The sequence below is a fragment of the Ovis aries genome, chromosome 6, assembly GCF_016772045.2.
Source record: "Ovis aries strain OAR_USU_Benz2616 breed Rambouillet chromosome 6, ARS-UI_Ramb_v3.0, whole genome shotgun sequence".
Classification (NCBI taxonomy): domain Eukaryota; kingdom Metazoa; phylum Chordata; class Mammalia; order Artiodactyla; family Bovidae; genus Ovis; species Ovis aries.
The window spans coordinates 71,902,889-71,921,808 of NC_056059.1; the positions used below are offsets into that span (position 1 = coordinate 71,902,889).

At 39.5% G+C, this 18,920-nt stretch overlaps 1 long non-coding RNA gene across 2 annotated transcripts in view; it reads right to left on the bottom strand.

The window, feature by feature from the left end:
- LOC132659957 (uncharacterized) overlaps positions 1-18,920 on the bottom strand; it is a 96,888-nt gene that overhangs the window by 67,634 nt on the left and 10,334 nt on the right. For both annotated transcript variants that reach the window (XR_009601050.1, XR_009601049.1), the window contains exon 4: positions 9,777-9,936. This is a non-coding gene — a long non-coding RNA (uncharacterized LOC132659957). The remainder of the gene's footprint in view (positions 1-9,776; positions 9,937-18,920) is intronic.

Genomic DNA, 18,920 nt, shown 5'->3' on the forward strand with positions numbered 1-18,920 from the left:
GAAGTTCATGAATGAAAGGAATTCAGTTCTGTGCAGCTAAGAAATATAAAGTTATCAGGAACAGAATATAAAAGTATGAAATGTAAGACAGCAATATTTGGAAAATATAAAGACATCAGGATATAGGCTCGGAATTAGGATGGATAAAGCACCTGGCTTCTTAGCTTATCACATTTCAATGACTCATAAAAATGGCACGTAAATTCAAGATGGTTATAATTCAAGTAGGCCCAGTCAAGACATTGCCGCTTAGAAAGGGCCCATATGTGAAAGAAGAAGACAAGCATCAGAGGAGGAAATTGACACAGCCTCAGGGTAAAATGGGATCCCTGAGAAAGTGATGGAAGTGTGAAAGATGAGTGTTACTGATATTTTCAAACTAAACCCTTGGGGTCTAGGTCATGATGAAGAACCAGACTTTCTTTCTCTGAAAACTTGGGTCTTAAATCCATTCAAAGCACTTCCTTAAAATTAGTTGATAGGCAAATATAGTAGAAATGGATTCAACGGATGAAGGAATAGAAAGGCATAACCAAAAAAACCACAAGAACTCTCATGGATTTTGTAAGGATAATGTTTCCATCCTAAAGAAGTACAGGACTTTCTTCAAATGCAGTCATAGATGGAGGCAGAAAACAACCTGATTAGAAAGAGGAACAAGAGAGTCCTAGAACTCTTGAGAGTTTGGCCAGCAATCATAACCTATTACAGATGAGATCAGAGTTATGCAAAGATAAGAGATGGAAAGGCTAAATTAAGAGTATGATCTGACTGTAGCTCTCAGTCTTGATGATGTTAGCATATGTGATGAGGGAATGTGTCACTCAGACCAGTAATCAGCCTAGAAGCAGAAAGAAGGAGGGCACGGTAAGGACCCATCACTGGGCAGACATGGCTGGTGGGATCCAATCAGTTCCCTCTCCACATGCTCTTGGCTATGGGGTTTGGATTTATACTAGGCATCCCCTTGGTCTGGATAAAAGACCCCTCGATATCACCTACATAACTTCAATTTTGTCTTCACTTCGTATCCCTTTGACTGTGAATTCAGCCCTTCAGTTACCCTGATGCAAGAAGGATTTATAAAATGATAAAAAACAAACAATTTGTAGCTGGAAATGGATATTCTCCATCAAAATTAATAAATCAACATTTGGATTACCATTCTCTCATAACTTAACATGAGTCTGTTCTCTCCTCTCATGTCAAGAGGTCTTTCACGAGGCACTGGTGTATAAAGTTCCAGAACTACAAATCTAACATCAGAGCCAGGTGACAGGAATTTTGCCACCCTGTGGAGCATCTTGGCAGCCAGTCAGCTAGACCCCCTTAAGTGGTTCTACCTTCTCACGTTACAAAAAAAGAAAAAGAAAGAAAGAAACATGTACGAATACATGATCCACTACTGCCTTTAGCACTAGCTGACTGTGAACCAGAAATCAACTATGCAAATCAACAACCAGTACCAAATCCACTACACTCTTCAAGAACAGACCCTACATCTATTTGGTTTGTTCTGGCCTCTAACGTGGTGCCTGACATACATGTTCCATCACTCAGTCGTGTCCAGTTCTCTGTGACCCCATGGACTGTTGCCCACCAGGCTCCTCTGTCCATGGAATTTCCCAGGCAAGAATACTGGACTGGGTTGCCATTTCCTCCTTCAGGGGATCTTCCTATCCCAGGGCTTGAACCGTCTCCTGCACCTCCTGCATTGGCAGGTGGGTTCTTTACCACTGAGCTACTTGACATGCATTAGGGACCTGAAAAGTGCTTTTGAATAAATAAAATTTTAAGAAAAGGAAATGTAAAGAAAAAAGAGAAAGAATTCAGGTTCTTTCCGGAAGACGAAGCTGCTGGTGAGTCATGATGACTTTTCATATGACTACTAGGGCCAAGGGGTTTCCACCCTTCTGAGTAGTTATTCATAAAAATTTTTGGAGGACAGAGAAAACTGAAAATAGATCAGTGATGTAACTGGACAAAATAATACAAGGTGGTGAAGATGCAAGTTGTTCTTGCTTTAATATAAACACAGAATGAGATTATTTAAAAATAGCCCCCTATTTGTATACACCATTCAGCTTGAAGAAAAGAGACATGTGAAGTGAAGTGAGCCATTCAGCTGTGTCCGACTCTTTGCGACCCCATGGAATACATTCCATAGAATTCTCCAGGCTAGAATACTGGAGTGGGTAGCCTTTCCCTTCTCCAGGGGATCTTCCCAACCCAGGGATCAAACCAGGGTCTCCTGCATTGCAAGTGGATTCTATCATCAGCTGAGCCACAAGGGAAGCCCAGATATGTGAAAGTCCACTGTATTTGTCTATTAGTTGACTCAGGAATAAGTAGTCTACAGTGATCAGTTCAGTTCAGTTGCTCAGTCGTGTCCGACTCTTTGCGACCCTATGAATCGCAGCACACCAGGCCTCCCTGTCCATCACCAACTCCCGGAGTTCACTCAGATTCACGTCCATCGAGTCAGTGATGCCATCCAGCCATCTCATCCTCTGTCGTCCCCTTCTCCTCCTGCCCCCAATCCCTCCCAACATCCAAGTCTTTTCCAATGAGTCAACTCTTCGCATGAGGTGATCAGTTACAGCCAAAAAATAAAATTGATAGAAAAATAGAATAATGACTTATAAAAAGGTGCATAAAAGAGCTATTCTTCTGTTGCTCTTACGTCATCTAAGGAAGCAGACAGATATAAACCATAGCTGATAATTCAGGATGTTCATACCTTTGTCATGGAGACCCAGCAGGACTTTTACACACACTCTGGACACTGTTTTGCCATATTATGCTGTGTTGAAATATTATGAACTCCCTAACGTTGAAGCTATTCCTATGCTGTTAAAAGGTCAGAGTTTAAGGTCCAAGAAAAAGATCTATTAAAATATCTTTTTAAAGAGGACATTGTGCTAAGTGAAATAAGCCAGACACAAAACAACAACTAATAACAATGATTCTACTTATATAAAGTACCTAGAATGGTCAAATTACAGAGACAGAAAGCAGACCAGCAGTTATAGGAGCCTGGGGAAAGAGGGATGGGGAATTCCTGTTTAGTGGGTACGTAGTTTCATCTGGGGATGATGAAAAGGTTCTGCATATGATTTGTGGTGATGGTTACACAACAATGTGACTGTACTTAATGCTACTGAACTGTACACTTAAAAATAGTTAAAATGGTAAGTTTTGTGTTAAGTGTATCTTATAGTATAGTGTATAGTGAAGTCGCTCAGTCGTGTCCGACTCTTTGCGACCCTGTGAACTGTAGCCTACCAGGCTTCTCCGTCCATGGGATTCTGCAGGCAAGAATACTGGAGTGGGTTACCATTTCCTTCTCCAGGGATCTTCCCAACCCAGGGATCGAACTCAGGTCTCCTGCATTGGAGGCAGACACTTTAACCTCTGAGCCACCACCACAATTAAAATATCAAGTGAGGAATTAGTCACTCACTAGACTCAGAAAGCACAATTTGAATGGAATGAAACCAGTAACCCAAACAATGCAACCTCTTCTTCCTACTCACGGGGCTGGGATACTGAAATGATGTGAAAATTAATTTTCCATTAAGACCCTTGAGCAGACATAGTTAGAATGTCCCTCCCATCCTACATGTAAATGACTCTAAGAACTTAATAGCCATCACTGTCATTTACTGACAATCTGCCCTGAGCCAACACTAATTGCTTTACACAAGGCATTTCTTTAGAATGTAATTTAAGACCCCTGTGTTAGCACCAGCTTAACTCTCCCATCCCACTCACGGTTCCCTCCTCTACATTTGGCCAACTGGGGACCATCCTGAAGCTTCAGCCTCAAGAATTCAGCTTCCTCTGATAACCCTCACAGGATCACAGCCTAAACCAGTGCTTCCCAAACCAGGCTCCACATAAGAATCACCAGAGGACTGAAAAATTACTGGTCCCCAAGCTACAGCCTAGAGATTTTGGTTTAACTGGTCAATGGTGTGTCCAGGGTATTTGTTTTTTTCTTTTTTTTTAACTCTCCAGGGGATCCTAATCAACAGTCAAGGCAGAGATCCATTGACCTAAACTATGTTACTTATTTTCCCTGAGTACCTGAGGCCCCTCATGCTTCACACCACAATATTAGCCTGCACCTTGCTTTATTATAATCACATGTTAGCTGGGCCTTCCGTTTTGAATACAAGCTCTTTGAAAGCAAGTTCAGGTTCACCACTGTATTCATAAGCCTGGAACAGCACCTGCCATATAGTAAGGGCTCAATAACTACCCAGAGTTGCTTTCTGTAATTCACTTTGCACCCACTCTGAGTCTTATCATCCCCAATTTTAAAATGAGCCCGCTGAGGCTCAGAGAGGCTAAGTCATTTTCCCAAAATCACACAGCAAGTGAATGGCAGAGCCAGGATTAGAACTTTGTTCTCTCTGATGGCAAAATTCTGTTCACTACACTAAAGCGATTTCAGATTCCTTGAATAATTTGCTCATATTAAATGAATTGGTTTTTAGTGAATTAGAAATATAGACAAATCTGGAAACTATAAGTGTGCTGTGAGTAACTTGGTAAGATACTCAAAATCTAAAAATCACTAAGTTTCTTAAGGTTGTTGGAGATAAGCTTTCGCACAACCTACGCCCTGGCTGCATAATCAGAAGCATGCCGCTGAAGAGGCCTCATGGCCATTCCTGGAATTTTCTGTTTCTCAATAATAGAACTCTTCTTTCTAGGGCTCTAGTGCCAAAAATCTGAAATGGTTTTGATGTACTGACTTCTGAGCAAACAAATAAAACTAGTAAAAGAAAATTGTGAGATTGTAACGTCCACTGCCACTTTCTTGGACAGCCACATCAGATACTGCTGATAACCACCCATTCAATTTTAGGACTTTCAAGTTTCCTGTGGCTACCCAGTCTCCAGCAAGGTATTTGTTTTCCCTCAAAGGCAAACACCACTGAGACAACCCCACTGCCTGGAGAGAACAGAGCTCCTGCATGGGACTAGATATACCTGCATGGATCTCTTTTCCCAAATACAAGGCAGTCACTGACTTCTGGAACACACTGACTTCCTGAGATGAGCTTCCATTGCTCAGGTCTCTCTGACTGCTCAGGAGAGGAGCTTGGCTACCAAGTGTCAGGTAGCCTAGGAGTGCCAATTGCTTATTGTTCAGTTCCCAGGGCCACCTCTAATTATGGAAAATTGGAAGTATATACAATAGTAACTGAACATTTCTGCCTACAATTCAACCAGACAGTTGGCACAGAGTGTACAAGTCTGTGATTTAGATGGTGAGTCAGGCCACAAGCCTAGGTCTGTACAAATATTCTGGCATATTATGGAATGGATCACTGTGTAGTAAATCTTGGCACAAACAAAAAGGCTTTTTAAATTATCTTGGAAATCAGGAGGCTCACAACTATCTCTCCAAGCTTGCAGGGCAGTCTCTAAAACTTCATGAGAGGTCTATATCTTTCACAGCGTCACTTAATGGAAATATCACAGTCATTAAGGACTCTGGCTGTGAATCCTACAGCTCAATAGCTCGGTCCCTGAAACAATTTCTTAATGATCTTTTAGCTTTTTTCCCTTAATCTGTGAAAGGAAATAAGGATAGCAGCAAATAGAGTTATTGTGAGAATTAAATGAATTAAATACTACTGCAAGTAATATACTTAACACAAATGTCTTCTGAATCTTGAGACATATCCCAGCACTGGCCTCTGAGTCCTGATACAGGCAAAAGAGTTTTGCAAAGTACATTAGTTTCCAGATTTGGAGATTTCCCAGATAGGTTCATTAAAAAAAAAAAAATCTGGCGATGGAAGAATATGATATATATAGCTGGCAACCTCTGGTTTTCTTGTGTATGTCGTGTAAGAACATTAAAACAACTACCTAGGATTGTCAGCATTATTTCATGAAATAAATAATACTTAAGCACAAAAGAGAAAGAAAGAAGTCTAAAATAGAGAGTATCTCACTTTTAAATTTTGAATCAATTCAACCTTCTGAAAAACATACATTGTCCATATCTTTCTCATCTGCTCTCTGGCAGGTGAAGAACTATCAGAGAATATCAATAATGCATGACCTAGCATTTGAGCACCATTTGACAGCCTCCCCTGGCATCTCTCTGTGACTCCAGAGCATCAAGGACCCAAAGCAGAACTGAGACTCCATCCCTCTTGTGGCTGGATCCCAGGAAGTTCTCAAAGTTAAGTCTCTTAAGATTCAGAAGACATGATCAGATGTAAAAAAGAAATACAGAAAGTCTGTGAGGCGTGGCCAGAATAGGAGCCCTAAATTTTTGTGGTTTTCACATAAGATGTTCATGGCACTCCCAAGTAAGGGCACATCACAACTTGAGATATGACACTGTGACACTTACTGTAAGGCTGTAAGTTCAGTCTTGAATCAAACTGATGACTATCACTTTAAAGAGAATAGAATACACTTAAAGAAGATATCAGATTAACACCAGAAGTATTATTAGATTTTCCCTATGCTAACACATTGGCAGCATTTTTCTGTTTTGTTTGGTAAAGAATTTGAGTTGCTTGTAAATTTATGCTGAAACTCATAACTCACTTTCAGAGGTTAATGTGAGCTGCCCTACTTGCACAGGAAGTTGTATTTACCATACCTACTGTTCCTATGTTTCCATTAGAATGCAATTATCCTGCTTGGGAAAAAATAAAGGTCACTGGGTTAATGGAGCTTACCTTCCTTTTATAGTCCATAAATAATAAATCAGATATAATATTTAAAAAGAAAACCACATCCTTCATATCATTGTATTTCTGATGCTTTTTTTCATAGGACCTTAGAGTACACGAAACTTACTATGGCCATAAGTCTTCCAGTCCATCAACTTCCCACAGCACAGGTTCAATACAAAGTACATGGCATGTGTCTATTAAATTGATATTCATCAATACTAAAACATCCACAAAACTTCCTATGACATTTTCAAGTCAGATTATTGAATAGTCCACTCTGAATTCGAGGAGTGTATCACAGAATGATTTATCCCAGCAAACACACAGAAAACCTCGTGAGCTTGATCTAAGTATTGACAGAGATACCCATTTAAAACATTCGAAACAAATACAGATTCAAGTGCTCTCCTTTGCTTCCAGAATGACTCAGCAACAGATGTTGTAAGTAGCCAGTAACCAGTGCTTGTGACCATGCTAAGAGCAATAAGTGGCTTGAGGTAAGACTCTTCTGCCGCTAGTTTCTCTAATGAAAAAATGAAGACTTTCCTGCCAGCTAAATAGCTGAATAGGGCTCTCAGCCCAAAAGAACCTAATCAACGCTTTCACTTCAGACTTCCCAAGGGATCAACTAGGCATTGCACCAGTATCTAGCACATCAAAATTTATAGGCAGATTAGGAATACATGGCCTAAACAGCTTCAGAAAGCCATTTGTCTTGAATTATATTTTAAAAAACAACAAAATTTAGAGCAGCTGCTGTTGGATCATCAAGACCCTGAAACTAACAAGACGTCTTGTGAGATTTATCCAAGAAATAATTTTAAAATAATATGGGAATGAGAATACACCCCTGAGCCTGCTGTAAGAACTGTTAAACACTTGTAAATCACTTTCCAAAAATAATGAAAGTCTCTGTTTTCCATTTGACAAAGGCTTGTGTAACAAAATGCACTTCAACTGCCAACAAACAGAATCACACACAACTCCTGCAGCAGCATCACAGCACGTTTCTGTGAATACGCATTTTAGGTTCAGATTATAGACCCAGCAATGAACCAACCAACCACTTTCATTAATAACGCAGCATTATAAGCACACTTTAAAAAAGTTAATTTGAAGAGCATGTATCTGTCAATAGCACATGATTATTTGTTTTTATTATAATTAGTAACAACAAAATGGTAGTTGTTAACTACCATTTACTGAGTGCTGTTCAGCTGGGCACTGATCTATTAGTTTTATGTGTGTTATCTAATTTAATCCCTGAAAAAGCTTTATGGTCTATAATCAAGGTGACAGAATATCCCACCCCCAAATATGCCACTTTGACATAAGAATTATTTAGAACTAAAGACTTTAAAAACAACATTTAAGAAGGGCATTCTAAACTCCCCTTTTCTTCCTGAATATAAAATATCAAAAACTCCCATGTAGGGACTTCCCTGGTGGTCTAGTGGTTAAGAATCTGGCTGTCGATGCAGGGCACAAGGGTTTTATCCATGATCCCAGAAGATCCCACATGCTTTGGGGCAACTAAGCTGGTGTATCACAACTACTGTGCCCGAGCTCTCTAGAGCACATGCTCCACAGCAAGAGACGCCACTGCAATGAGAAGCCTGCGTGCTGCAACTATAGAGCAGTCACACACTGCACAGACTAAAATTAATTAATTTAAAAAAAAAAAAAAAACACCTCTCTGAAAGATGCCCTCCCTATACCAGGAGAAAAGAACATTCTTCCATGGGGAGTCAAAGCCAAGAGAATTCTGTACAAACAGACCTTGCTAAAATAATTCCTATCTTCTTATCTTTTTCAATCTTCCTTCAGCCTCCCCATATATTTTAGTTACATTCCCACAACTGCCTCTCTTTCTTCAACCTGGTATAAAAGTATTTAGGTTTTGTTACTTCTTTGTGTTATGTAAACCTTATAGAAATGTATATGCTTTTCTCTTGTTATTCTGTTTTATGTCGGTTTAATTTTCAGACCTAGCTGAAAAACTCCAAGGGGACAGAGGGGGGATTTTGCCTCCCGTACTTCTGTGATGGTTTGTTATCTAATTAAATCTACCGACCTAATAGCACAGAGCATTAAGATCTAACATTTTAGAGACACTTCATTTTCCTTAGTATTCATTCTCAATGTAAATATTTTTGGGCTTTGAAATTTATTTAGGCTGAGGTCCATGGGGTTGCAAAGAGTTGGACACGACTGAGGACTGAACCGAACCCAAGACCTCTCCTCCTAGGGACTTCAGATTTCAAGGATCTCTAAATCCAACGAGCCCTTGACTAAATATAGAAATGAAGCAAGTTTTATCATTACATACAAGCTGCTTTCTTAGCCTAAATTTTATCCCTTTCACATAAAATCTTTTGAAAGGATAACATTTCTTTAAAGAATCAGAAAGAGCCCCGTGAATCCATAAGTGTTTTAGCATCAGTTCAGTTCAGTCGCGTCTGACTCTTTGCGACCCCATGAATCGCAGCACGCCAGGCCTCCCTGTCCATCACCAGCTCCTGGAGTTCACCCAGACTCACGTCCATCGAGTCAGTGATGCCATCCGGCCATCTCATCCTGGGTCGTCCCCTTCTCCTCCTGCCCCCAACCCCTCCCAGCATCAGAGTCTTTTCCAATGAGTCAACTCTTCGCATGAGGTGGCCAAAGTACTGGAGTTTCAGCTTTAGCATCATTCCGTCCAAAGAAATCCCAGGGCTGATCTCCTTCAGAATGGACTGGTTTTAGCATAATTTCTCTTTCTTAATGCCACCCTGGCTCCTGAGCTACATGGTTTGTAACTCCTTCATTTAACCAGTCAGTCACTCATATGTCATTTGATAATCTTGTATGTCCTCTACATTGACAAACTATATAATAGGCTATAAATTGGCTCTACAGTGCTAAGGAAAACTGCTTTTACTAAGCATTTCAATTACCAAAATATATAATACTCAAGGACAATATTATAGTATATTATGTTAATTATTTTAATGCCATGATACAATTTTTTTAATCTTAATTTTTAAAAATGATGAGAGACTAATAAATTGGGACCGTATTTACCCCTATGAAGTCTCCTTCTTCAAACGCACTTAAATTTTCAGTGTTGGTATTTTTGTTCATGCTTATATTACTTGACATGACCTTTAAACGTCCAGCACAAACCAAGTAGCATTCCAAGGGTACGTGTCCTTGTCTCAGAATCATACTTTCAGCTTCAAATCTGGGGAGAAAGAATATCAAAAACATCTTTTCTGTGAGTTAGAAGTCATTTTTGGCTAACAAAATCCTGTCATCTTCTTCTGTAAAGAATTTTACTTTTTATTTTCTTAATAAATTTGTCATCCTCTTCTCATAAAGACCTTGAGGGCAGGGGCCCTTCAAGGTCTTAGCTATAGCATCCTAGCCTAGAATGGCGCTTGGGTCAGAAAGTCGACACTCAATGAATATATGTTGAATGGATTTATAAACAGGCAAAAGAGGGTGTCGTGCAACCACAGAACAGAAAGTCTCCCTGCAAAATAATTTATTAGATGAGCCCTGCTATTTCACAAAATACAGGTGTTTTTTTGAAATCACTACTGCTGAATTCATGACATAAAGCCAGATTTTGGGCTTTATGGGAGACATAAATTTGATGTTGACTTGCATTCCTTCTATCAAGACTTTTTAAAAGTACTGTATTCAAGAGAAGTTTTGTAAATCTGTTTCTTTCCCCTATTTGTCAATTTTTAGCCAAAAAGAGCAGTCCATCCTTAGTTTCTAGAACCTACCCTGGTAATAATGCATGGTAAGTGCTAATAAACATAAAAATGACATGGGGCAGTTGATTAAAAAATTCAAGATTCCTTGATACCCTTGAAATTCTGATTTGGTAAGTCTGGGGTAGAGCCCAGGAATCTACTCTTAAAAGACTGTCCAGATTATCTGATGAGGACCACACTTTGAGAAATACCATAATTGAAGCTAAGAATAAATGTCATTTATTTTGTTTTTTTCTGATATGAGTAATTTTTTGTGAAGACCAGAACATGTTCTATGAAATATTAAGAAGTTCTATGGACTATTGGGATAGTTTCTGATTTTCAGTTAGCAATTATACTATCCAGAATTTTTCTTCCTAGAAGAACAGTTATAATTTCTTTATTCCATATTAGGCAAGTGTAATTATCAGAGAATGTGAATGGGAAAGAAGACAGCAGTATTAGATATCAAAGACACAACCATCTCTCTGTTATCAGTGAGAAGGCCTGAATTCTAGCACTTGATGAGCTAGACACATTTAAAAACCTTGAAAAAAATCACTTAAGCTCCAATTCCTCACTTACAAAATAGGAATATACCAACATTCCTCATAATAATGTTTTAAGGGAAAAGCATGGAATATATAACAGTGACTTAAATTATTCAAAAGGAAGATATTTTGTAAATAAAGTATTAGGATTTGGGCCCTACTTCAATAAATTTGACATCGCAGAAGCAGGATGACTTCCAACAAAAAACCATACAAGTTGATAAGTAAGCCTGTCCCAGTTCCATGGATGCTGACATGGGACTCTTGAGTCAGAGACAAAGGACTTTACCAGTTGCAGCAGGAGACACAAGAGTATCAGCATTGTTGCACCAGTCCTCAGATCTCTCAAGGCAATGCAGAGGGCCCAGTGGAGCCTGCACACACAGTATAGTGAGTCCCAGAGGAGGGTTCTATACACAGGAAATCCACTGCTGTAGAATAGGAAGTAAGCAAGTTGGTTTGTCTGAAAGGTGATCAGGTGCTGTGAACTGCAATGCATTACTTTCTCAGGATTACCAAGTGCATAAACACTCCAAGAAATGGCCCAGGTTTTTAAAAAAAAAAAAAACAGTCAAAGACTTGGGCAGAGAAGGCAATGGCAACCCACTCCAGTACTCTTGCCTGGAAAATCCCATGGATGGAGGAGCCTTGTAGGCTGCAGTCCACAGGGTCACTGAGAGTCGGGCAACTTCACCGAGCAACTTCACTTTCACTTTCATGCACTGGAGAAGGAAATGGCAACCCACTCCAGTATTCTTGCCTGGAGAGTCCCAGGGACCGGGGAGCCTGGTGGGCTGCCATCTATGGGGTCACACAGAGTCGGACACGACAGAAGCGACTTAGCAGCAGCAACAGCAGCAAAGTCTGGGGATGTATACAGCAAGATGTAGAGGAACATAAGAGGCTCAAGCAGGCTGTATCTCAACATATAGCACATAATAATACAAATGAATGGAATTTTAAAATAAAGTTAGATGGCTACTTAAAGAATTATGATTCTAGTTCTAAAAGGGAAAAAGGCAAGGAGAAATTTTACAATGTTATTTTCACTGCCTTTGAGAAGAGGATCCTAAGATTACAATGTGAAGACTCCTGACTCTGTATTGTTTATGTTAATGACAATTTTTAAAAACTATGACTAAAGCTCTTTAGACTTGAAAAAAATATCAAAAATTCCTGAAGTAACTGCCACATCACAGAAATAGCCTCAAGATAATGATTAGTTTCCATGAACTAACAGTAGGAGAACAGTCCATAGGACCACCAAGAAATTATGAGAATGAGGCCAACAGTAAGGATGCGATGCAAAAAGAAGGAGAAGTTGGGTAGACCTGAGAACTTACAAACTTAGGACAAGCATTTTAATGGAAAAGGTCTGGAATTCAAGACTCAATCAGTTAAGGCCTCACAGAAACAGGAGGAGGATTCCACATTCTGTTTTCTTCCCTTTATATTGTAAAAGTGTGGATGAGAGCCAGTCATTCCCAGACAGGTTTTGAAGTACATCATTTGGCTGCCAGACGCCCATTATACTAATTGGATCACCAGTTTTCTATCTTGTTGACACAAGGATTCCAGAGCTACCCATTTCTTTCACAGCATTAAAATTTAAGCCTGCCACACATACAATAAACCATAAAATATTCACATAGGCCTGTACTCTGCTTTGGTATTATATTGTAACTCCAGAATGATTCTTCAATAGCCTGCATGAGTGACGAGAAGGAATGCCAATACTAAATAGGTTTTCCATGCTTAAACACTTAATTTTATACTTCAGAGGCATTTGACACATTTGTGAATTACAGTTTGATTCCAATCGTGATCTTTCTCAATAATTTTTTCTTGTTTAGAACATAGCTACAACTACTCTCAGTGGGTAAAAAGAAATCAAAGTACCTTTATTAGGAGTAGAAAGACTTAATACCTCCACATTCAAAAACTACATAAAATGTCCTCATTAATATTCTTATGGCTATACATGTATACTGTATATTGAACTCTAAGAGAGCCTATGAATATTATTAATTATTTATAGATACACTGATTCATTTGGTTTTATTCTCCATTTAAAAGAAAGGGAAACTTGAATACATATTAATATCAATCTTCACTGAATGACCTGGTACTTTTTAAAAAGTAATTCACCATTAAAATTTCTAAATATCCATGATTTTTTAAATGAGGCTTCATGTTAATGCTATACTATTTTTAACGCTTTCCAAGACTCACATACACAATATATCTTATATTAAGCAAGGTTCTGGTTGCAGACAAAAGAATCTACTCTGGTTTAAAGAAAGAAAGGATTTACTATGGGTACTAGATAGCTTATAGCAGCTGTCGCCAACCTTTTTGACACTGGGGACTGATTTCATGCAGGACAATTTTTCGATGGAGTAGATGCCATGGTGGGGGGTGGGGCTGGTTTGGGGATGATTCAAATGCATTACATTTATTGTGCACTTTTTTGTAATCTAATACCAACACTGATCTAACAGGAGGTACTGGTCTGTGGCCCAGAGGTTGGGGATCTCTGGATTATAGAATCTTTAGAAAGGTTAGTGAAATAGCCTGTAGGCAAAACTTACAAGAATAACTTTGGTGAAAACGCTGGGCAGATCCCAGAACCATTTTATCTCTACCATAGTCAGGAAACTGGGGCCAGCCACCACACCTGAACAAAGAATCACATGTTTTTTGCCAGTCTTTGCATCAGCAAAATGGGTATCCCATGTCTAATCCTTCCCCCACATACGTTAATTGACAAAAAAAATAGTGAAAGTATCAGTCGCTCAGTTGTGTTGACTCTTTGTGACCCCGAAGGACTGTAGTCCACCAGGCTCCTCCATCTGTGGACTTCTCCAGCCAAGAATACTGCAGTTGGTACCCATTCTCTTCTCCAGGAGATATTCCCAATTCAGGGATCAAACCTGGGTCTCCTACATTGCAGGTGGATTCTTTACCATCTGAGCCACCAGGAAAGCCCATTAATTGCAAACCAAATGTCATAAAGCTATATTTGTCAGAATCTAAATTATGTATTGGAGAAGGCAATGGCACCCCACTCCAGTACTCTTGCCTGGAAAATCTCATGGATGGAGGAGCCTGGTAGGCTGCAGTCCATGGGGCAGCTAAAAGTTGGACATGACTGAGTGACTTCACGTTCACTTTTTACTTTCATTCATTGGAGGAGGAAATGGCAACCCACTCCAGTGTTCTTGCCTGGAGACTCCCAGGGACAGGGGAGCCTGGTGGGCTGCCATCTCTGGGGTCGCACAGAGTCGGACACAACTGAGCGATTTCACTTTCACTTTACACTTTCATGCACTGGAGAAGGAAATGGCACCCCACTCCAGTGTTCTTGCCTGGAAAATCCCATGGACAGAGGAGCCTGGTAGGCTGCAGTCCATGGGATTGCTAAGAGTCAGACATGACTGAGCGACTTCACTTTCTCTTTTCACTTTCATGCATTGGAGAAGGAAATGGCAACCCACTCCAGTGTTCTTGCCTGGAGACTCCCAGGGACGGGGGAGCCTGGTGGGCTGCCGTCTATGGGGTTGCACAGAGTTGGACACGACTAAAGCAACTTAGCAGAAATCATGTATTGCTACTCTAAAAGAAAGTGAGGAGGGACTGGAAAAGCTAAGTTTTTGGTTTTTTGTTTTGTTTTGGTTAATATTCTACATTGAAATGGTGAGGTTAACATTATGGGGAAATATTAAAATGCAGAGTTTGTTTCAAAAGATTTTGGGCAACTCCAGATTGCAAATGTCAACTTCAACCTTTATCACAAAATTCAGGGTACCTTACCTAATACATTTTGCATGTTTTTCCTCTTTCTTGACAAATAAGGAGACTGTTACAATAGTCCAGTCATTTTTAAATTGGTTTGGTATTTGCTTATAAATTTTGATCTTCATCCTATTTTCAATTCTAATTTCCTTCAGGTTGGTTGGAAAATTCATCATTACAGAGTTTAAAGCACAAACCCCAAATTATTACATATTTCTTTTAGTCACTTTTCAATCCGTAATACGTCTTTTGTCTTTAAAGTTTTGTTACACTCTATTCACCATCTGTCCCTGCCTTTCTTAAGGGGTTTGCCAAGACCCAAATGGAATATTTATGTGTCAGTTACTCTTGATAGATTGCGGTCTGGCAAAGCTGGAGCTTTACTTCATTTGGCAAACTGTGAAATGACCTATTCCTCTTTAGACATAGTTGAAGCTTAAAAAAAAAAAAGAAGAAGAAATAAAATAAATAAATAAATAGCTTAGAAAGGGGATGAAGGAAAAAGATTATGATCCTCTGCAATTAGCTCAGATCCCTTCAATGTTTCTGATAACCAAAATAAGAATAGACTTTATGTGTTCTCTAAAGTCTAATCATTTTTTTAGGTGGTAGATAGTGATCATTAAAATCTTCCATATACAGATTCATGAGAATTTGCTATGATAACAGAGCAAAACTTCTATGGAAGGGAAGGAGACACTGACACAGTGAGGAGATGGTCTTCCCCTGTACTCACGAAGTGCCATGATGTTAGGGCCTCAAACTATGCGGAGAAGTTGGTAAGGAATATTTCAAAACCTAGCTAGCCCAGCAAAACAGTTAAGAAAAAGCAAGCACCAGAAAAACAAAATCTGATGGTGTCCAGGAATCTTTTATTAAAGACATCTGAGGTGAAAAGTTCAAGCATGCCTTTTTTTCCCCTTTTTCAAAGTATTAGGTTTTAATATGCATTAATAGTGCATCTGCCTGCTATCACTGAGAAAGAACTGTGAAGTTGCTACTAAATCTTTAAAATGTTTGCATTTCTTAAAGGTCTAAAAACAAAGACATGTTCATAACCCCTACCTCATACCATATATAAAAATTAACTTAAAAAGAGTGGATCAATTATGTAAATATAAGAAAAATATTAAACCAGAAAATACAGAGGTAAACCTTCATGACCTTGGATTTGGTAATAAATTCTTAGATATAACACACAAGCAGCAACAGAAAAAAATTAATTGGACTCTATAGAAACTTAAGACTTTTTGCATCAAAGGACATTATCAAAGAAAGTGAAAAGACAACCTATAGAATGGAAGAAAATACTTGCAAACCATACATTTGACAGAGGTTTAATATTCAGAATACATAAAGAACTCACAATTTGGTAACAAAATACAAATTGGCCAATTAAAAGTATGTAGTGGGCTGCAGTCCAAGGGGTCGCTAAGAGTCAGACATGACTGAGTGACTCCACTTTAACTTTTCACTTTCATGCTTTGGAGAAGGAAATGGCAACCCACTCCAGTGTTCCTGCCTGGAGAATCCCAGGGACGGGGGAGCCTGGTGGGCTGCCATCTATGGGGTTGCACAGAGTCGGACACGACTGAAGCGACTTAGCAGCAGCAGCAGCAGTGGACTTGAATTGACATTTCTCCAAAGAAAGTATACAAACAGTCATAAAAAGGTACATGAAAAGATGCTTAACATCCTTTGCCACTTGGGAAATGCATACCAAATACAGAATGAGATACCGTTCACTCCCACTAACATGGCAGTAATAATAATTGTGGTGGTGATTTAGTCGCTAAGTCAAGTCGGACTCTTTGCGACCCCACGACAGTAAATTCCCAGGCTCCTCTGTCCATGGGATTTTCCAGGCAAGAGTACTGCAGTGGGTTGCCATTTCCTTCTCCAGGGGACCTTCCCCACCCAGGGATCAAACCTGGGTCTTCTGCATTGCACATGGATTCTTTACCGACTGAGCCATACTGGGAAAATAGTAGTAGTAGAAAAATAACAAGTATTGATGAGGATGTGAAAAAACAAACACTTGGGCAATGCTGGTGGGAATGCAAATGGTGCAGCTGCTATGGAAAACAGTATGGCAATTACTCAAAAAAGCTACAGAATTATCATACAACCTAGCAAGCCCACTCTTAGGTAACCCCTTGCTTGACTCCTAATTCCTGGCAAACACTAATTGTTTTCTTTATAATTTTGCTGTCCATGATATATAAATAGAATCACGCAATGCAGTACTTTTTGTGCCTGGCTTAGTAAAATTCACTTAAGATCATCCCTGTCTTGTAGGCTTCCCAGGTGGCACTAGTGGTAAAGAATCTGTCTGCCAATGTGGGAGACTCAAGAGATGCTGGTTCAATCCCTGGAAGAGGAAACGGCAACCCACTCTAGTATTCGTGCCCGGGAAATCCCATGGACAAGAGGTGCCTGACAGGCTATAGTCCGTGGAGTCCCAAAGAGTCGGACACAACTGAGCAATCAACTACATACGCACACCCGTCTTGTATGAATCAACAGTTTGCCCTTCTTATTATTCAGTTGTATTTATTGTATGGGTATATCAATTTGTTTATCCATTCACCTGTTGAAGAATATTTATAAGGATGATCCTTGAATTTCCCTTTCCATTACTAAATAATTAAAATTCCATTTTATTCCTAGATGAGTATAGTGATAGATAGATAGTGAAGTCACTCAGTCATGTCCGACTCTTTGCGACCCCATGGACTGTAGCCTACCAGGCTCCTCTGTCCACGGGATTTTCCAGGCAATAGTACTGGAGTGGATTGCCATTTCCTTCTCCAGGGGATCTTCCTGACCCAGGGATCGAACCTGGGTTGCCCGCATTGTAGACAGACACTTTACCATCTGAGCCACCAGGGAAGTCAGATGAGTATAGTTTTGTGTTAATATTTGTTTGCAATTTGCTATTTACGATGTACAACTTACTATTTATAAAATCACTTAACTAAAAAACCTCATTTTCTGACCTGCTATGTAAGTTTTCTGCAAAGTCTACTTGATTAAAAATTTTGAAATTATAGGGTGTTTAAAACCTAAGTATTAACTTCTACATATCATGACCATATCTTCTAAACGTCTATTTTAAACATTTTTCAGTGTACAGTTGGTGGCAACCATCACCACTGTTTCCAAATCTTTTCCATCATCCCACATACAAACTCTGTAACTACTCTGTAGCTACTAAGTAATAACTCTTCATTATCCCCTCACCACAGTCCCTGGAAAGCACTGTTCTACTCTCTCTGGGTTTTTTTTGTTTTTCGAAGTTAAAAATGCTTCCTTTATTACATAAAGTCAGTACTGCTACTTCTAAATTCCACTGTTTGTGCATCTCTAGGTTGTTCAGTGTTATGCCTATGATGTGAAGGACAGTTACTTCCAGGTGTCCTCAGCGTGGCTTCCCGTGAGAGTCATCAATCATATCTGCTCCCAGAATTACACTTGCAAGCTACCCTAGGTGAGTAAGAAGTTCTCCCAGGCCCTAGAGTAAACGTCATGTTCTTCCACACTTTATAGTACCAGAAGCAACAAAGTTCTGAAGGAGACACAGTTAATTAAAGACAGCATGAAGTCGCAGTCTGTCAATATACCACCCTCACTGTTTTCATTAACAAAGTGGGTTACACTGGAGCCCGGATCTGCTTTATGATTCACTGTTACAAGACGGTGCATATTCTCCTGATTGCTAGGGTACAAGGTCACTCTCAGAACAGCCTCCTGACCAGACCTGGGAGTGAGCAGCCCTAGGAGTGAGAGAAGCTCTGCAAGATCAGCGCTGGTTTTAAGCCTACACCATTTCAAGGCAGTCTCCAGCACACGTCCAGTGAATTACTAGGTTAGCATTTTGGTGCTGTAATATGTTGTGAGGAGAATTATTTTCCATTATGCAATTTAGCTCAACAAAATAAATAAATCTGGGCCAAAATTACAACCAGATTATGACCAATTCTCTAAGCAAAAAAGAATCAAAGTAACTGCTGAGGTTAACATGCAATGATTCTCTTCTTGCGGCCTTCTACTGGTTTGTGAACTGCACTATTAAAAATCATGAGCTTTAACAAAAATCTTTATAACAAGCCAATGCA